Source organism: Vanacampus margaritifer, chromosome 2, assembly GCF_051991255.1.
Source record: "Vanacampus margaritifer isolate UIUO_Vmar chromosome 2, RoL_Vmar_1.0, whole genome shotgun sequence".
Lineage (NCBI taxonomy): Eukaryota > Metazoa > Chordata > Actinopteri > Syngnathiformes > Syngnathidae > Vanacampus > Vanacampus margaritifer.
This window is the reverse complement of record NC_135433.1, coordinates 36363115-36378116: the sequence shown is the minus strand read 5'-3', so window position 1 is coordinate 36378116 and position 15002 is coordinate 36363115. Positions and strand designations below refer to the sequence as shown.

General features: G+C 41.4%; 22 non-coding genes across 22 annotated transcripts; all 22 read left to right on the top strand.

Annotated features, from left to right (window-relative positions):
• Window positions 1–2558: 2558 nt before the first annotated feature.
• Window positions 2559–2631, top strand: trnar-acg (transfer RNA arginine (anticodon ACG)). The gene has a single exon. It is a non-coding gene; the product is annotated as a tRNA-Arg (tRNA).
• Window positions 2632–3086: 455 nt separating this feature from the next.
• trnah-gug (transfer RNA histidin (anticodon GUG)) lies at window positions 3087–3158 on the top strand. The gene has a single exon. It is a non-coding gene; the product is annotated as a tRNA-His (tRNA).
• A 117-nt stretch (window positions 3159–3275) lies between these two features.
• trnar-acg (transfer RNA arginine (anticodon ACG)) lies at window positions 3276–3348 on the top strand. Its single transcript has one exon. It is a non-coding gene; the product is annotated as a tRNA-Arg (tRNA).
• A 645-nt stretch (window positions 3349–3993) lies between these two features.
• On the top strand, window positions 3994–4066 carry trnar-acg (transfer RNA arginine (anticodon ACG)). The gene has a single exon. It is a non-coding gene; the product is annotated as a tRNA-Arg (tRNA).
• A 642-nt stretch (window positions 4067–4708) lies between these two features.
• trnar-acg (transfer RNA arginine (anticodon ACG)) lies at window positions 4709–4781 on the top strand. The gene has a single exon. It is a non-coding gene; the product is annotated as a tRNA-Arg (tRNA).
• Window positions 4782–6541: 1760 nt separating this feature from the next.
• On the top strand, window positions 6542–6613 carry trnah-gug (transfer RNA histidin (anticodon GUG)). Its single transcript has one exon. It is a non-coding gene; the product is annotated as a tRNA-His (tRNA).
• A 115-nt stretch (window positions 6614–6728) lies between these two features.
• Window positions 6729–6801, top strand: trnar-acg (transfer RNA arginine (anticodon ACG)). Its single transcript has one exon. It is a non-coding gene; the product is annotated as a tRNA-Arg (tRNA).
• A 455-nt stretch (window positions 6802–7256) lies between these two features.
• Window positions 7257–7328, top strand: trnah-gug (transfer RNA histidin (anticodon GUG)). The gene has a single exon. It is a non-coding gene; the product is annotated as a tRNA-His (tRNA).
• Window positions 7329–7445: 117 nt separating this feature from the next.
• trnar-acg (transfer RNA arginine (anticodon ACG)) lies at window positions 7446–7518 on the top strand. The gene has a single exon. It is a non-coding gene; the product is annotated as a tRNA-Arg (tRNA).
• A 455-nt stretch (window positions 7519–7973) lies between these two features.
• trnah-gug (transfer RNA histidin (anticodon GUG)) lies at window positions 7974–8045 on the top strand. The gene has a single exon. It is a non-coding gene; the product is annotated as a tRNA-His (tRNA).
• A 643-nt stretch (window positions 8046–8688) lies between these two features.
• trnah-gug (transfer RNA histidin (anticodon GUG)) lies at window positions 8689–8760 on the top strand. Its single transcript has one exon. It is a non-coding gene; the product is annotated as a tRNA-His (tRNA).
• Window positions 8761–8875: 115 nt separating this feature from the next.
• trnar-acg (transfer RNA arginine (anticodon ACG)) lies at window positions 8876–8948 on the top strand. The gene has a single exon. It is a non-coding gene; the product is annotated as a tRNA-Arg (tRNA).
• Window positions 8949–9593: 645 nt separating this feature from the next.
• On the top strand, window positions 9594–9666 carry trnar-acg (transfer RNA arginine (anticodon ACG)). The gene has a single exon. It is a non-coding gene; the product is annotated as a tRNA-Arg (tRNA).
• Window positions 9667–10121: 455 nt separating this feature from the next.
• Window positions 10122–10193, top strand: trnah-gug (transfer RNA histidin (anticodon GUG)). The gene has a single exon. It is a non-coding gene; the product is annotated as a tRNA-His (tRNA).
• An 833-nt stretch (window positions 10194–11026) lies between these two features.
• Window positions 11027–11099, top strand: trnar-acg (transfer RNA arginine (anticodon ACG)). Its single transcript has one exon. It is a non-coding gene; the product is annotated as a tRNA-Arg (tRNA).
• A 455-nt stretch (window positions 11100–11554) lies between these two features.
• Window positions 11555–11626, top strand: trnah-gug (transfer RNA histidin (anticodon GUG)). Its single transcript has one exon. It is a non-coding gene; the product is annotated as a tRNA-His (tRNA).
• An 832-nt stretch (window positions 11627–12458) lies between these two features.
• trnac-aca (transfer RNA cysteine (anticodon ACA)) lies at window positions 12459–12531 on the top strand. The gene has a single exon. It is a non-coding gene; the product is annotated as a tRNA-Cys (tRNA).
• A 455-nt stretch (window positions 12532–12986) lies between these two features.
• On the top strand, window positions 12987–13058 carry trnah-gug (transfer RNA histidin (anticodon GUG)). The gene has a single exon. It is a non-coding gene; the product is annotated as a tRNA-His (tRNA).
• Window positions 13059–13174: 116 nt separating this feature from the next.
• trnar-acg (transfer RNA arginine (anticodon ACG)) lies at window positions 13175–13247 on the top strand. Its single transcript has one exon. It is a non-coding gene; the product is annotated as a tRNA-Arg (tRNA).
• Window positions 13248–13893: 646 nt separating this feature from the next.
• Window positions 13894–13966, top strand: trnar-acg (transfer RNA arginine (anticodon ACG)). Its single transcript has one exon. It is a non-coding gene; the product is annotated as a tRNA-Arg (tRNA).
• A 455-nt stretch (window positions 13967–14421) lies between these two features.
• trnah-gug (transfer RNA histidin (anticodon GUG)) lies at window positions 14422–14493 on the top strand. The gene has a single exon. It is a non-coding gene; the product is annotated as a tRNA-His (tRNA).
• A 115-nt stretch (window positions 14494–14608) lies between these two features.
• trnar-acg (transfer RNA arginine (anticodon ACG)) lies at window positions 14609–14681 on the top strand. Its single transcript has one exon. It is a non-coding gene; the product is annotated as a tRNA-Arg (tRNA).
• The last annotated feature ends 321 nt before the right edge of the window (window positions 14682–15002 follow it).

Genomic DNA, 15002 nt, shown 5'->3' with positions numbered 1-15002 from the left:
GGTATCTTCCAATGTTTTCTCACCTCAAGTATCTATTACTTCTAATTTGCGCAGTGTTTAGTTCCAGGTTTGTTTTAACTTTTCCACTTGATAATCTTACTAAAACAGTGAAAGGTAGATGCAATCTCCAGGCTGCGCTAAAAAAACTTTATTTCCACTGAATTGGTGTCCAACATTTATGAATTGTATCAGTTACAAGGTGCACTGGAAGACAATTCTATGCCCAGGACATTCATTTGACATTGTTTCACAGTAGTCCTGGTTCAGCAACTTGAATGTTTCCTAGGGTCGATGGCCGCCAATAAAAGCGATAGGCAATTTTATCCACTAGATGGGTAAAGACTTGTGGGCCGTGATCGTATAGTGGTTAGTACTCTGCGTTGTGGTCGCAGCAACCCCGGTTCAAATCCAGGTCACGGCAAACTCAGCACTCTGCATAAGTTTTTTTTTTTTTACTTCTTATTGACATGAAAGCCTTCCCTTTGCGTAACAGTGACAATCCGCCACTGTAGCTTACAGAAGATCACCTTCCTTTAAGGGGCTAGTGGCGCAATGGATAAAGCGTCTGACTACGGATCAAAAAATTCTAGGTTCAACTCCTGGCTAGCTCAACTCTCTTTGTTTATGGTAAGCCTGATCTAAAACTGCTATGTTACATCTGTTCACCTGATATTTCTTAGGGAGCGCAAACTGACGCAATATTTTGAAGATGGAAAAGGTATCTTCCAATGTTTTCTCACCTCAAGTATCTATTAGTTCTAATTTGCGCAGTGTTTAGTTTCAGGTTTAATTTAACTTTTCCACTTGATAATCTTACTAAAACAGTGAAAGGTAGATGCAATCTCCAGGCTGCGCTAAAAAAACTGCATTTCCACTGAATTGGTGTCCAACATTTATGAATTGTATCAGTTACAAGGCGCACTGGAAGACAATTTTATGACCAGGACATTCATTTGACATTGTTTCACAGTAGTCCTGGTTCAGCAACTTGAATGTTTCCTAGGGTCGATGGCCGCAAATAAAAGCGATAGGCAATTTTATCCACTAGATGGGCAAAGACTTGTGGGCCGTGATCGTATAGTGGTTAGTACTCTGCGTTGTGGTCGCAGCAACCCCGGTTCAAACCCGGGTCACATCAAATTCAGCACTCTGCATATGTTTTTTTTTTTTTACTGCTTATTGACATGAAAGCCTTCCCTTTGCGTAACAGTGACAATCCGCCACTGTAGCTTACAGAAGATCACCTTCCTTTAGGGGGCTAGTGGCTGTTGGAATTTATTTCTAAATCAACATAAACTCAAGTTAGTAATCTGACTCCAATTTGTGACCTTACCCAACTGCCACTCATCCAACAATATGCGCGCTCGTTCTGCAATAGAAAGGTATCAGGAAGCCGGCATTTTCACACACGAGTGGATTTATTCCTAACACACAGATCTAATACAAGCACCTGGGTCTCGGGTCCCTCTCAATACAGCTCTGTACTTCTCTGTTGCCAACAGCAGACGTACTTCACATCCGAGTTGCCCAGCAATGAGTTATACTACACAATATGCAAATGGCACAGCAACAAAGGCATCCTGGCATTATTCTATTGGCTATGTGTATACTGCAGTTAACTTTAGCTTGCTCTCATTGGTCTTTCTTCCCCTGCAGAATCGTTTGCTTGCTCCTCCTGGTTGTAGTTTCCTCATAGTATTTTTCCACCAGCTGCCTCTGTGTTATCACCTCTGGATCCTCTCCGCGACTGGCACCGTTTGTTCTGAAACATTCCATTCTTGCACACCCTTGCCTCCCACATACACAGGATGCAATGAACTACTTCAAGCTCAAACTCTTATGTTCCTTTATGGCGCAATGGATAACGCGTCTGACTACGGATCAGAAGATTCTAGGTTCAACTCCTGGCTAGCTCAACTCTCTTTGTTTATGGTAAGCATGATCTAAAACTGCTATGTTACATCTGTTCACCTGATATTTCTTAGGGAGCGCAAACTGACGCAATATTTTGAAGATGGAAAAGGTAAATTCCAATATTTTCTCACCTCAAGTATCTATTACTTCTAATTTGTGCAGTGTTTAGTTCCAGGTTTGTTTTAACTTTTCCACTTGATAATCTTACTAAAACAGTGAAAGGTAGATGCAATCTCCAGGCTGCGCTAAAAAAACTGCATTTCCACTGAATTGGTGTCCAACATTTATGAATTGTATCAGTTACAAGGCGCACTGGAAGACAATTTTATGCCCAGGACATTCATTTGACATTGTTTCACAGTAGTCCTGGTTCAGCAACTTGAATGTTTCCTAGGGTCGATGGCCGCAATTAAAAGCGATAGGCAATTTTATCCACTAGATGGGCAAAGACTTGTGGGCCTTGATCGTATAGTGGTTAGTACTCTGCGTTGTGGTCGCAGCAACCCTGGTTCAAATCCGGGTCACGGCAAACTCAGCACTCTGCATAAGTTTTTTTTTTTACTTCTTATTGACATGAAAGCCTTCCCTTTGCGTAACAGTGACAATCCGCCACTGTAGCTTACAGAAGATCACCTTCCTTTAAGGGGCTAGTGGCGCAATGGATAACGCGTCTGACTACGGATCAGAAGATTCTAGGTTCAACTCCTGGCTAGCTCAACTCTCTTTGTTTATGGTAAGCCTGATCTAAAACTGCTATGTTACATCTGTTCACCTGATATTTCTTAGGGAGCGCAAACTGACGCAATATTTTGAAGACGGAAAAGGTATCTTCTAATAATTTCTCACCTCAAGTATCTATTACTTCTAATTTGCGCAGTGTTTAGTTCCAGGTTTGTTTTAACTTTTCCACTTGATAATCTTACTAAAACAGTGAAAGGTAGATGCAATCTCCAGGCTGCGCTAAGAAAACTGCATTTCCACTGATTTGGTGTCCAACATTTATGAATTGTATCAGTTACAAGGCGCACTGGAAGACAATTTTATGCCCAGGACATTCATTTGACATTGTTTCACAGTAGTCCTGGTTCAGCAACTTGAATGTTTCCTAGGGTCGATAGCCGCAAATAAAAGCGATAGGCAATTTTATCCACTAGATGGGCAAAGACTTGTGGGCCGTGATCGTATAGTGGTTAGTACTCTGCGTTGTGGTCGCAGCAACCCTGGTTCAAATCCGGGTCACGGCAAACTCAGCACTCTGCATAAGTTTTTTTTTTTTTACTTCTTATTGACATGAAAGCCTTCCCTTTGCGTAACAGTGATAATACACCAATGTAGTTTACAGAAGATCACCTTGTTTTAAGGGGTTAGTGGCGCAATGGATAACGCGTCTGACTACGGATCAGAAGATTCTAGGTTCAACTCCTGGCTAGCTCAACTCTCTTTGTTTATGGTAAGCCTGATCTAAAACTGCTATGTTACATCTGTTCACCTGATATTTCTTAGGGAGCGGAAACTGACGCAATATTTTGAAGATGGAAAAGGTATCTTCCAATGTTTTCTCACCTCAAGTATCTATTACTTCTAATTTGCGCAGTGTTTAGTTCCAGGTTTGTTTTAACTTTTCCACTTGATAATCTTACTAAAACAGTGAAAGGTAGATGCAATCTCCAGGCTGCGCTAAAAAAACTGCATTTCCACTGAATTGGTGTCCAACATTTATGAATTGTATCAGTTACAAGGCGCACTGGAAGACAATTCTATGCCCAGGACATTCATTTGACATTGTTTCACAGTAGTCCTGGTTCAGCAACTTGAATGTTTCCTAGGGTCGATAGCCGCAAATAAAAGCGATAGGCAATTTTATCCACTAGATGGGCAAAGACTTGTGGGCCGTGATCGTATAGTGGTTAGTACTCTGCGTTGTGGTCGCAGCACCCCCAGTTCAAATCCGGGTCACGGCAAACTCAGCACTCCGCATATGTTTTTGTTTTTTTTACTGCTAATTGACATGAAAGCCTTCCCTTTGCGTAACAGTGACAATCCGCCACTGTAGCTTACAGAAGATCACCTTGTTTTAAGGGGTTAGTGGCGCAATGGATAACGCGTCTGACTACGGATCAGAAGATTCTAGGTTCAACTCCTGGCTAGCTCAACTCTCTTTGTTTATTGTAAGCCTGATCTAAAACTGCTATGTTACATCTGTTCACCTGATATTTCTTAGGGAGCGGAAACTGACGCAATATTTTGAAGATGGAAAAGGTATCTTCCAATGTTTTCTCACCTCAAGTATCTATTACTTCTAATTTGCGCAGTGTTTAGTTCCAGGTTTGTTTTAACTTTTCCACTTGATAATCTTACTAAAACAGTGAAAGGTAGATGCAATCTCCAGGCTGCGCTAAAAAAACTGCATTTCCACTGAATTGATGTCCAACATTTATGAATTGTATCAGTTACAAGGCGCACTGGAAGACAATTCTATGCCCAGGACATTCATTTGACATTGTTTCACAGTAGTCCTGGTTCAGCAACTTGAATGTTTCCTAGGGTCGATAGCCGCAAATAAAAGCGATAGGCAATTTTATCCACTAGATGGGGAAAGACTTGTGGGCCGTGATCGTATAGTGGTTAGTACTCTGCGTTGTGGTCGCACCAACCCCGGTTCAAATCCGGGTCACGGCAAACTCAGCACTCTGCATAAGTTTTTTTTTTTACTTCTTATTGACATGAAAGCCTTCCCTTTGCGTAACAGTGACAATCCGCCACTGTAGCTTACAGAAGATCACCTTGTTTTAAGGGGTTAGTGGCGCAATGGATAACGCGTCTGACTACGGATCAGAAGATTCTAGGTTCAACTCCTGGCTAGCTCAACTCTCTTTGTTTATGGTAAGCCTGATCTAAAACTGCTATGTTACATCTGTTCACCTGATATTTCTTAGGGAGCGCAAACTGACGCAATATTTTGAAGATGGAAAAGGTATCTTCCAATGTTTTCTCACCTCAAGTATCTATTACTTCTAATTTGCGCAGTGTTTAGTTCCAGGTTTGTTTTAACTTTTCCACTTGATAATCTTACTAAAACAGTGAAAGGTAGATGCAATCTCCAGGCTGCGCTAAAAAAACTGCATTTCCACTGAATTGGTGTCCAACATTTATGAATTGTATCAGTTACAAGGCGCACTGGAAGACAATTTTATGACCAGGACATTCATTTGACATTGTTTCACAGTAGTCCTGGTTCAGCAACTTGAATGTTTCCTAGGGTCGATGGCCGCAAATAAAAGCGATAGGCAATTTTATCCACTAGATGGGCAAAGACTTGTGGGCCGTGATCGTATAGTGGTTAGTACTCTGCGTTGTGGTCGCAGCAACCCCGGTTCAAACCCGGGTCACGTCAAATTCAGCACTCTGCATATGTTTTTTTTTTTTTACTGCTTATTGACATGAAAGCCTTCCCTTTGCGTAACAGTGACAATCCGCCACTGTAGCTTACAGAAGATCACCTTCCTTTAGGGGGCTAGTGGCTGTTGGAATTTATTTCTAAATCAACATAAACTCAAGTTAGTAATCTGACTCCAATTTGTGACCTTACCCAACTGCCACTCATCCAACAATATGCGCGCTCGTTCTGCAATAGAAAGGTATCAGGAAGCCGGCATTTTCACACACGAGTGGATTTATTCCTAACACACAGATCTAATACAAGCACCTGGGTCTCGGGTCCCTCTCAATACAGCTCTGTACTTCTCTGTTGCCAACAGCAGACGTACTTCACATCCGAGTTGCCCAGCAATGAGTTATACTACACAATATGCAAATGGCACAGCAACAAAGGCATCCTGGCATTATTCTATTGGCTATGTGTATACTGCAGTTAACTTTAGCTTGCTCTCATTGGTCTTTCTTCCCCTGCAGAATCGTTTGCTTGCTCCTCCTGGTTGTAGTTTCCTCATAGTATTTTTCCACCAGCTGCCTCTGTGTTATCACCTCTGGATCCTCTCCGCGACTGGCACCGTTTGTTCTGAAACATTCCATTCTTGCACACCCTTGCCTCCCACATACACAGGATGCAATGAACTACTTCAAGCTCAAACTCTTATGTTCCTTTATGGCGCAATGGATAACGCGTCTGACTACGGATCAGAAGATTCTAGGTTCAACTCCTGGCTAGCTCAACTCTCTTTGTTTATGGTAAGCATGATCTAAAACTGCTATGTTACATCTGTTCACCTGATATTTCTTAGGGAGCGCAAACTGACGCAATATTTTGAAGATGGAAAAGGTAAATTCCAATATTTTCTCACCTCAAGTATCTATTACTTCTAATTTGTGCAGTGTTTAGTTCCAGGTTTGTTTTAACTTTTCCACTTGATAATCTTACTAAAACAGTGAAAGGTAGATGCAATCTCCAGGCTGCGCTAAAAAAACTGCATTTCCACTGAATTGGTGTCCAACATTTATGAATTGTATCAGTTACAAGGCGCACTGGAAGACAATTTTATGCCCAGGACATTCATTTGACATTGTTTCACAGTAGTCCTGGTTCAGCAACTTGAATGTTTCCTAGGGTCGATGGCCGCAATTAAAAGCGATAGGCAATTTTATCCACTAGATGGGCAAAGACTTGTGGGCCGTGATCGTATAGTGGTTAGTACTCTGCGTTGTGGTCGCAGCAACCCTGGTTCAAATCCGGGTCACGGCAAACTCAGCACTCTGCATAAGTTTTTTTTTTTACTTCTTATTGACATGAAAGCCTTCTCTTTGCGTAACAGTGACAATCCGCCACTGTAGCTTACAGAAGATCACCTTCCTTTAAGGGGCTAGTGGCGCAATGGATAACGCGTCTGACTACGGATCAGAAGATTCTAGGTTCAACTCCTGGCTAGCTCAACTCTCTTTGTTTATGGTAAGCCTGATCTAAAACTGCTATGTTACATCTGTTCACCTGATATTTCTTAGGGAGCGCAAACTGACGCAATATTTTGAAGACGGAAAAGGTATCTTCTAATAATTTCTCACCTCAAGTATCTATTACTTCTAATTTGCGCAGTGTTTAGTTCCAGGTTTGTTTTAACTTTTCCACTTGATAATCTTACTAAAACAGTGAAAGGTAGATGCAATCTCCAGGCTGCGCTAAGAAAACTGCATTTCCACTGATTTGGTGTCCAACATTTATGAATTGTATCAGTTACAAGGCGCACTGGAAGACAATTTTATGCCCAGGACATTCATTTGACATTGTTTCACAGTAGTCCTGGTTCAGCAACTTGAATGTTTCCTAGGGTCGATAGCCGCAAATAAAAGCGATAGGCAATTTTATCCACTAGATGGGCAAAGACTTGTGGGCCGTGATCGTATAGTGGTTAGTACTCTGCGTTGTGGTCGCAGCAACCCTGGTTCAAATCCGGGTCACGGCAAACTCAGCACTCTGCATAAGTTTTTTTTTTTTTACTTCTTATTGACATGAAAGCCTTCCCTTTGCGTAACAGTGATAATACACCAATGTAGTTTACAGAAGATCACCTTGTTTTAAGGGGTTAGTGGCGCAATGGATAACGCGTCTGACTACGGATCAGAAGATTCTAGGTTCAACTCCTGGCTAGCTCAACTCTCTTTGTTTATGGTAAGCCTGATCTAAAACTGCTATGTTACATCTGTTCACCTGATATTTCTTAGGGAGCGGAAACTGACGCAATATTTTGAAGATGGAAAAGGTATCTTCCAATGTTTTCTCACCTCAAGTATCTATTACTTCTAATTTGCGCAGTGTTTAGTTCCAGGTTTGTTTTAACTTTTCCACTTGATAATCTTACTAAAACAGTGAAAGGTAGATGCAATCTCCAGGCTGCGCTAAAAAAACTGCATTTCCACTGAATTGGTGTCCAACATTTATGAATTGTATCAGTTACAAGGCGCACTGGAAGACAATTCTATGCCCAGGACATTCATTTGACATTGTTTCACAGTAGTCCTGGTTCAGCAACTTGAATGTTTCCTAGGGTCGATAGCCGCAAATAAAAGCGATAGGCAATTTTATCCACTAGATGGGGAAAGACTTGTGGGCCGTGATCGTATAGTGGTTAGTACTCTGCGTTGTGGTCGCAGCAACCCCGGTTCAAATCCGGGTCACGGCAAACTCAGCACTCTGCATAAGTTTTTTTTTTTACTTCTTATTGACATGAAAGCCTTCCCTTTGCGTAACAGTGATAATACACCAATGTAGTTTACAGAAGATCACCTTGTTTTAAGGGGTTAGTGGCGCAATGGATAACGCGTCTGCCTACGGATCAGAAGATTCTAGGTTCAACTCCTGGCTAGCTCAACTCTCTTTGTTTATGGTAAGCCTGATCTAAAACTGCTATGTTACATCTGTTCACCTGATATTTCTTAGGGAGCGGAAACTGACGCAATATTTTGAAGATGGAAAAGGTATCTTCCAATGTTTTCTCACCTCAAGTATCTATTACTTCTAATTTGCGCAGTGTTTAGTTCCAGGTTTGTTTTAACTTTTCCACTTGATAATCTTACTAAAACAGTGAAAGGTAGATGCAATCTCCAGGCTGCGCTAAAAAAACTGCATTTCCACTGAATTGGTGTCCAACATTTATGAATTGTATCAGTTACAAGGCGCACTGGAAGACAATTCTATGCCCAGGACATTCATTTGACATTGTTTCACAGTAGTCCTGGTTCAGCAACTTGAATGTTTCCTAGGGTCGATAGCCGCAAATAAAAGCGATAGGCAATTTTATCCACTAGATGGGGAAAGACTTGTGGGCCGTGATCGTATAGTGGTTAGTACTCTGCGTTGTGGTCGCAGCAACCCCGGTTCAAATCCGGGTCACGGCAAACTCAGCACTCTGCATAAGTTTTTTTTTTTACTTCTTATTGACATGAAAGCCTTCCCTTTGCGTAACAGTGATAAAACGCCAATGTAGTTTACAGAAGATCACCTTGTTTTAAGGGGTTAGTGGCGCAATGGATAACGCGTCTGACTACGGATCAGAAGATTCTAGGTTCAACTCCTGGCTAGCTCAACTCTCTTTGTTTATGGTAAGCCTGATCTAAAACTGCTATATTACATCTGTTCACCTGATATTTCTTAGGGAGCGGAAACTGACGCAATATTTTGAAGATGGAAAAGGTATCTTCCAATGTTTTCTCACCTCAAGTATCTATTACTTCTAATTTGCGCAGTGTTTAGTTCCAGGTTTGTTTTAACTTTTCCACTTGATAATCTTACTAAAACAGTGAAAGGTAGATGCAATCTCCAGGCTGCGCTAAAAAAACTGCATTTCCACTGAATTGGTGTCCAACATTTATGAATTGTATCAGTTACAAGGCGCACTGGAAGACAATTCTATGCCCAGGACATTCATTTGACATTGTTTCACAGTAGTCCTGGTTCAGCAACTTGAATGTTTCCTAGGGTCGATGGCCGCAAATAAAAGCGATAGGCAATTTTATCCACTAGATGGGCAAAGACTTGTGGGCCGTGATCGTATAGTGGTTAGTACTCTGCGTTGTGGTCGCAGCACCCCCAGTTCAAATCCGGGTCACGGCAAACTCAGCACTCTGCATATGTTTTTGTTTTTTTTACTGCTAATTGACATGAAAGCCTTCCCTTTGCGTAACAGTGACAATCCGCCACTGTAGCTTACAGAAGATCACCTTGTTTTAAGGGGTTAGTGGCGCAATGGATAACGCGTCTGACTACGGATCAGAAGATTCTAGGTTCAACTCCTGGCTAGCTCAACTCTCTTTGTTTATGGTAAGCCTGATCTAAAACTGCTATGTTACATCTGTTCACCTGATATTTCTTAGGGAGCGGAAACTGACGCAATATTTTGAAGATGGAAAAGGTATCTTCCAATGTTTTCTCACCTCAAGTATCTATTACTTCTAATTTGCGCAGTGTTTAGTTCCAGGTTTGTTTTAACTTTTCCACTTGATAATCTTACTAAAACAGTGAAAGGTAGATGCAATCTCCAGGCTGCGCTAAAAAAACTGCATTTCCACTGAATTGGTGTCCAACATTTATGAATTGTATCAGTTACAAGGCGCACTGGAAGACAATTCTATGCCCAGGACATTCATTTGACATTGTTTCACAGTAGTCCTGGTTCAGCAACTTGAATGTTTCCTAGGGTCGATAGCCGCAAATAAAAGCGATAGGCAATTTTATCCACTAGATGGGGAAAGACTAGTGGGCCGTGATCGTATAGTGGTTAGTACTCTGCGTTGTGGTCGCAGCAACCCCGGTTCAAATCCGGGTCACGGCAAACTCAGCACTCTGCATAAGTTTTTTTTTTTACTTCTTATTGACATGAAAGCCTTCCCTTTGCGTAACAGTGATAATACACCAATGTAGTTTACAGAAGATCACCTTGTTTTAAGGGGTTAGTGGCGCAATGGATAACGCGTCTGCCTACGGATCAGAAGATTCTAGGTTCAACTCCTGGCTAGCTCAACTCTCTTTGTTTATGGTAAGCCTGATCTAAAACTGCTATGTTACATCTGTTCACCTGATATTTCTTAGGGAGCGGAAACTGACGCAATATTTTGAAGATGGAAAAGGTATCTTCCAATGTTTTCTCACCTCAAGTATCTATTACTTCTAATTTGCGCAGTGTTTAGTTCCAGGTTTGTTTTAACTTTTCCACTTGATAATCTTACTAAAACAGTGAAAGGTAGATGCAATCTCCAGGCTGCGCTAAAAAAACTGCATTTCCACTGAATTGGTGTCCAACATTTATGAATTGTATCAGTTACAAGGCGCACTGGAAGACAATTCTATGCCCAGGACATTCATTTGACATTGTTTCACAGTAGTCCTGGTTCAGCAACTTGAATGTTTCCTAGGGTCGATGGCCGCAAATAAAAGCGATAGGCAATTTTATCCACTAGATGGGCAAAGACTTGTGGGCCGTGATCGTATAGTGGTTAGTACTCTGCGTTGTGGTCGCAGCACCCCCAGTTCAAATCCGGGTCACGGCAAACTCAGCACTCTGCATATGTTTTTGTTTTTTTTACTGCTAATTGACATGAAAGCCTTCCCTTTGCGTAACAGTGACAATCCGCCACTGTAGCTTACAGAAGATCACCTTGTTTTAAGGGGTTAGTGGCGCAATGGATAACGCGTCTGACTACGGATCAGAAGATTCTAGGTTCAACTCCTGGCTAGCTCAACTCTCTTTGTTTATGGTAAGCCTGATCTAAAACTGCTATGTTCCATCTGTTCACCTGATATTTCTTAGGGAGCGGAAACTGACGCAATATTTTGAAGATGGAAAAGGTATCTTCCAATGTTTTCTCACCTCAAGTATCTATTACTTCTAATTTGCGCAGTGTTTAGTTCCAGGTTTGTTTTAACTTTTCCACTTGATAATCTTACTAAAACAGTGAAAGGTAGATGCAATCTCCAGGCTGCGCTAAAAAAACTGCATTTCCACTGAATTGGTGTCCAACATTTATGAATTGTATCAGTTACAAGGCGCACTGGAAGACAATTCTATGCCCAGGACATTCATTTGACATTGTTTCACAGTAGTCCTGGTTCAGCAACTTGAATGTTTCCTAGGGTCGATAGCCGCAAATAAAAGCGATAGGCAATTTTATCCACTAGATGGGGAAAGACTTGTGGGCCGTGATCGTATAGTGGTTAGTACTCTGCGTTGTGGTCGCAGCAACCCCGGTTCAAATCCGGGTCACGGCAAACTCAGCACTCTGCATAAGTTTTTTTTTTTACTTCTTATTGACATGAAAGCCTTCCCTTTGCGTAACAGTGATAATACACCAATGTAGTTTACAGAAGATCACCTGGTTTTAAGGGGTTAGTGGCGCAATGGATAACGCGTCTGCCTACGGATCAGAAGATTCTAGGTTCAACTCCTGGCTAGCTCAACTCTCTTTGTTTATGGTAAGCCTGATCTAAAACTGCTATGTTACATCTGTTCACCTGATATTTCTTAGGGAGCGGAAACTGACGCAATATTTTGAAGATGGAAAAGGTATCTTCCAATGTTTTCTCACCTCAAGTATCTATTACTTCTAATTTGCGCAGTGTTTAGTTCCAGGTTTGTTTTAACTTTTCCACTTGATAATCTTACTAAAACAGTGAAAGGTAGATGCAATCTCCAGGCTGCGCTAAAAAAACTGCATTTCCACTGAATTGGTGTCCAACATTTATGAATTGTATCAGTTACAAGGCGCACTGGAAGACAATTCTATGCCCAGGACATTCATTTGACATTGTTTCACAGTAGTCCTGGTTCAGCAACTTGAATGTTTCCTAGGGTCGATGGCCGCAAATAAAAGCGATAGGCAATTTTATCCACTAGATGGGCAAAGACTTGTGGGCCGTGATCGTATAGTGGTTAGTACTCTGCGTTGTGGTCGCAGCAACCCTGGTTCAAATCTGGGTCACGGCAAACTCAGCACTCTGCATAAGTTTTTTTTTTTTTACTTCTTATTGACATGAAAGCCTTCCCTTTGCGTAACAGTGATAATACACCAATGTAGTTTACAGAAGATCACCTTGTTTTAAGGGGTTAGTGGCGCAATGGATAACGCGTCTGACTACAGATCAGAAGATTCTAGGTTCAACTCCTGGCTAGCTCAACTCTCTTTGTTTATGGTAAGCCTGATCTAAAACTGCTATGTTCCATCTGTTCACCTGATATTTCTTAGGGAGCGGAAACTGACGCAATATTTTGAAGATGGAAAAGGTATCTTCCAATGTTTTCTCACCTCAAGTATCTATTACTTCTAATTTGCGCAGTGTTTAGTTCCAGGTTTGTTTTAACTTTTCCACTTGATAATCTTACTAAAACAGTGAAAGGTAGATGCAATCTCCAGGCTGCGCTAAAAAAACTGCATTTCCACTGAATTGGTGTCCAACATTTATGAATTGTATCAGTTACAAGGCGCACTGGAAGACAATTCTATGCCCAGGACATTCATTTGACATTGTTTCACAGTAGTCCTGGTTCAGCAACTTGAATGTTTCCTAGGGTCGATAGCCGCAAATAAAAGCGATAGGCAATTTTATCCACTAGATGGGGAAAGACTTGTGGGCCGTGATCGTATAGTGGTTAGTACTCTGCGTTGTGGTCGCAGCAACCCCGGTTCAAATCCGGGTCACGGCAAACTCAGCACTCTGCATAAGTTTTTTTTTTTTACTTCTTATTGACATGAAAGCCTTCCCTTTGCGTAACAGTGATAATACACCAATGTAGTTTACAGAAGATCACCTTGTTTTAAGGGGTTAGTGGCGCAATGGATAACGCGTCTGACTACGGATCAGAAGATTCTAGGTTCAACTCCTGGCTAGCTCAACTCTCTTTGTTTATGGTAAGCCTGATCTAAAACTGCTATATTACATCTGTTCACCTGATATTTCTTAGGGAGCGGAAACTGACGCAATATTTTGAAGATGGAAAAGGTATCTTCCAATGTTTTCTCACCTCAAGTATCTATTACTTCTAATTTGCGCAGTGTTTAGTTCCAGGTTTGTTTTAACTTTTCCACTTGATAATCTTACTAAAACAGTGAAAGGTAGATGCAATCTCCAGGCTGCGCTAAAAAAACTGCATTTCCACTGAATTGGTGTCCAACATTTATGAATTGTATCAGTTACAAGGCGCACTGGAAGACAATTCTATGCCCAGGACATTCATTTGACATTGTTTCACAGTAGTCCTGGTTCAGCAACTTGAATGTTTCCTAGGGTCGATGGCCGCAAATAAAAGCGATAGGCAATTTTATCCACTAGATGGGCAAAGACTTGTGGGCCGTGATCGTATAGTGGTTAGTACTCTGCGTTGTGGTCGCAGCAACCCTGTTTCAAATCCAGGTCACGGCAAACTCAGCACTCTGCATAAGTTTTTTTTTTTTTTTACTTCTTATTGACATGAAAGCCTTCCCTTTGTGTAACAGTGACAATCCGCCACTGTAGCTTACAGAAGATCACCTTGTTTTAAGGGGTTAGTGGCGCAATGGATAACGCGTCTGACTACGGATCAGAAGATTCTAGGTTCAACTCCTGGCTAGCTCAACTCTCTTTGTTTATGGTAAGCCTGATCTAAAACTGCTATGTTACATCTGTTCACCTGATATTTCTTAGGGAGCGCAAACTGACGCAATATTTTGAAGATGGAAAAGGTATCTTCCAATGTTTTCTCACCTCAAGTATCTATTACTTCTAATTTGCGCAGTGTTTAGTTCCAGGTTTGTTTTAACTTTTCCACTTGATAATCTTACTAAAACAGTGAAAGGTAGATGCAATCTCCAGGCTGCGCTAAAACAACTGCATTTCCACTGAATTGGTGTCCAACATTTATGAATTGTATCAGTTACAAGGCGCACTGGAAGACAATTCTATGCCCAGGACATTCATTTGACATTGTTTCACAGTAGTCCTGGTTCAGCAACTTGAATGTTTCCTAGGGTCGATGGCCGCAAATAAAAGCGATAGGCAATTTTATCCACTAGATGGGCAAAGACTTGTGGGCCGTGATCGTATAGTGGTTAGTACTCTGCGTTGTGGTCGCAGCAACCCCGGTTCAAATCCGGGTCACGGCATACTCAGCACTTTGCATAAGTTTTTTTTTTTACTTCTTATTGACATGAAAGCCTTCCCTTTGCGTAACAGTGACAATCCGCCACTGTAGCTTACAGAAGAGCACCTTCCTTTAAGGGGCTAGTGGCGCAATGGATAACGCGTCTGACTACGGATCAGAAGATTCTAGGTTCAACTCCTGGCTAGCTCAACTCTCTTTGTTTATGGTAAGCCTGATCTAAAACTGCTATGTTACATCTGTTCACCTGATATTTCTTAGGGAGCGCAAACTGACGCAATATTTTGAAGACGGAAAAGGTATCTTCTAATAATTTCTCACCTCAAGTATCTATTACTTCTAATTTGCGCAGTGTTTAGTTCCAGGTTTGTTTTAACTTTTCCACTTGATAATCTTACTAAAACAGTGAAAGGTAGATGCAATCTCCAGGCTGCGCTAAAAAAAACTGCATTTCCACTGAATTGGTGTCCAACATTTATGAATTGTATCAGTTACAAGGCGCACTGGAAGACA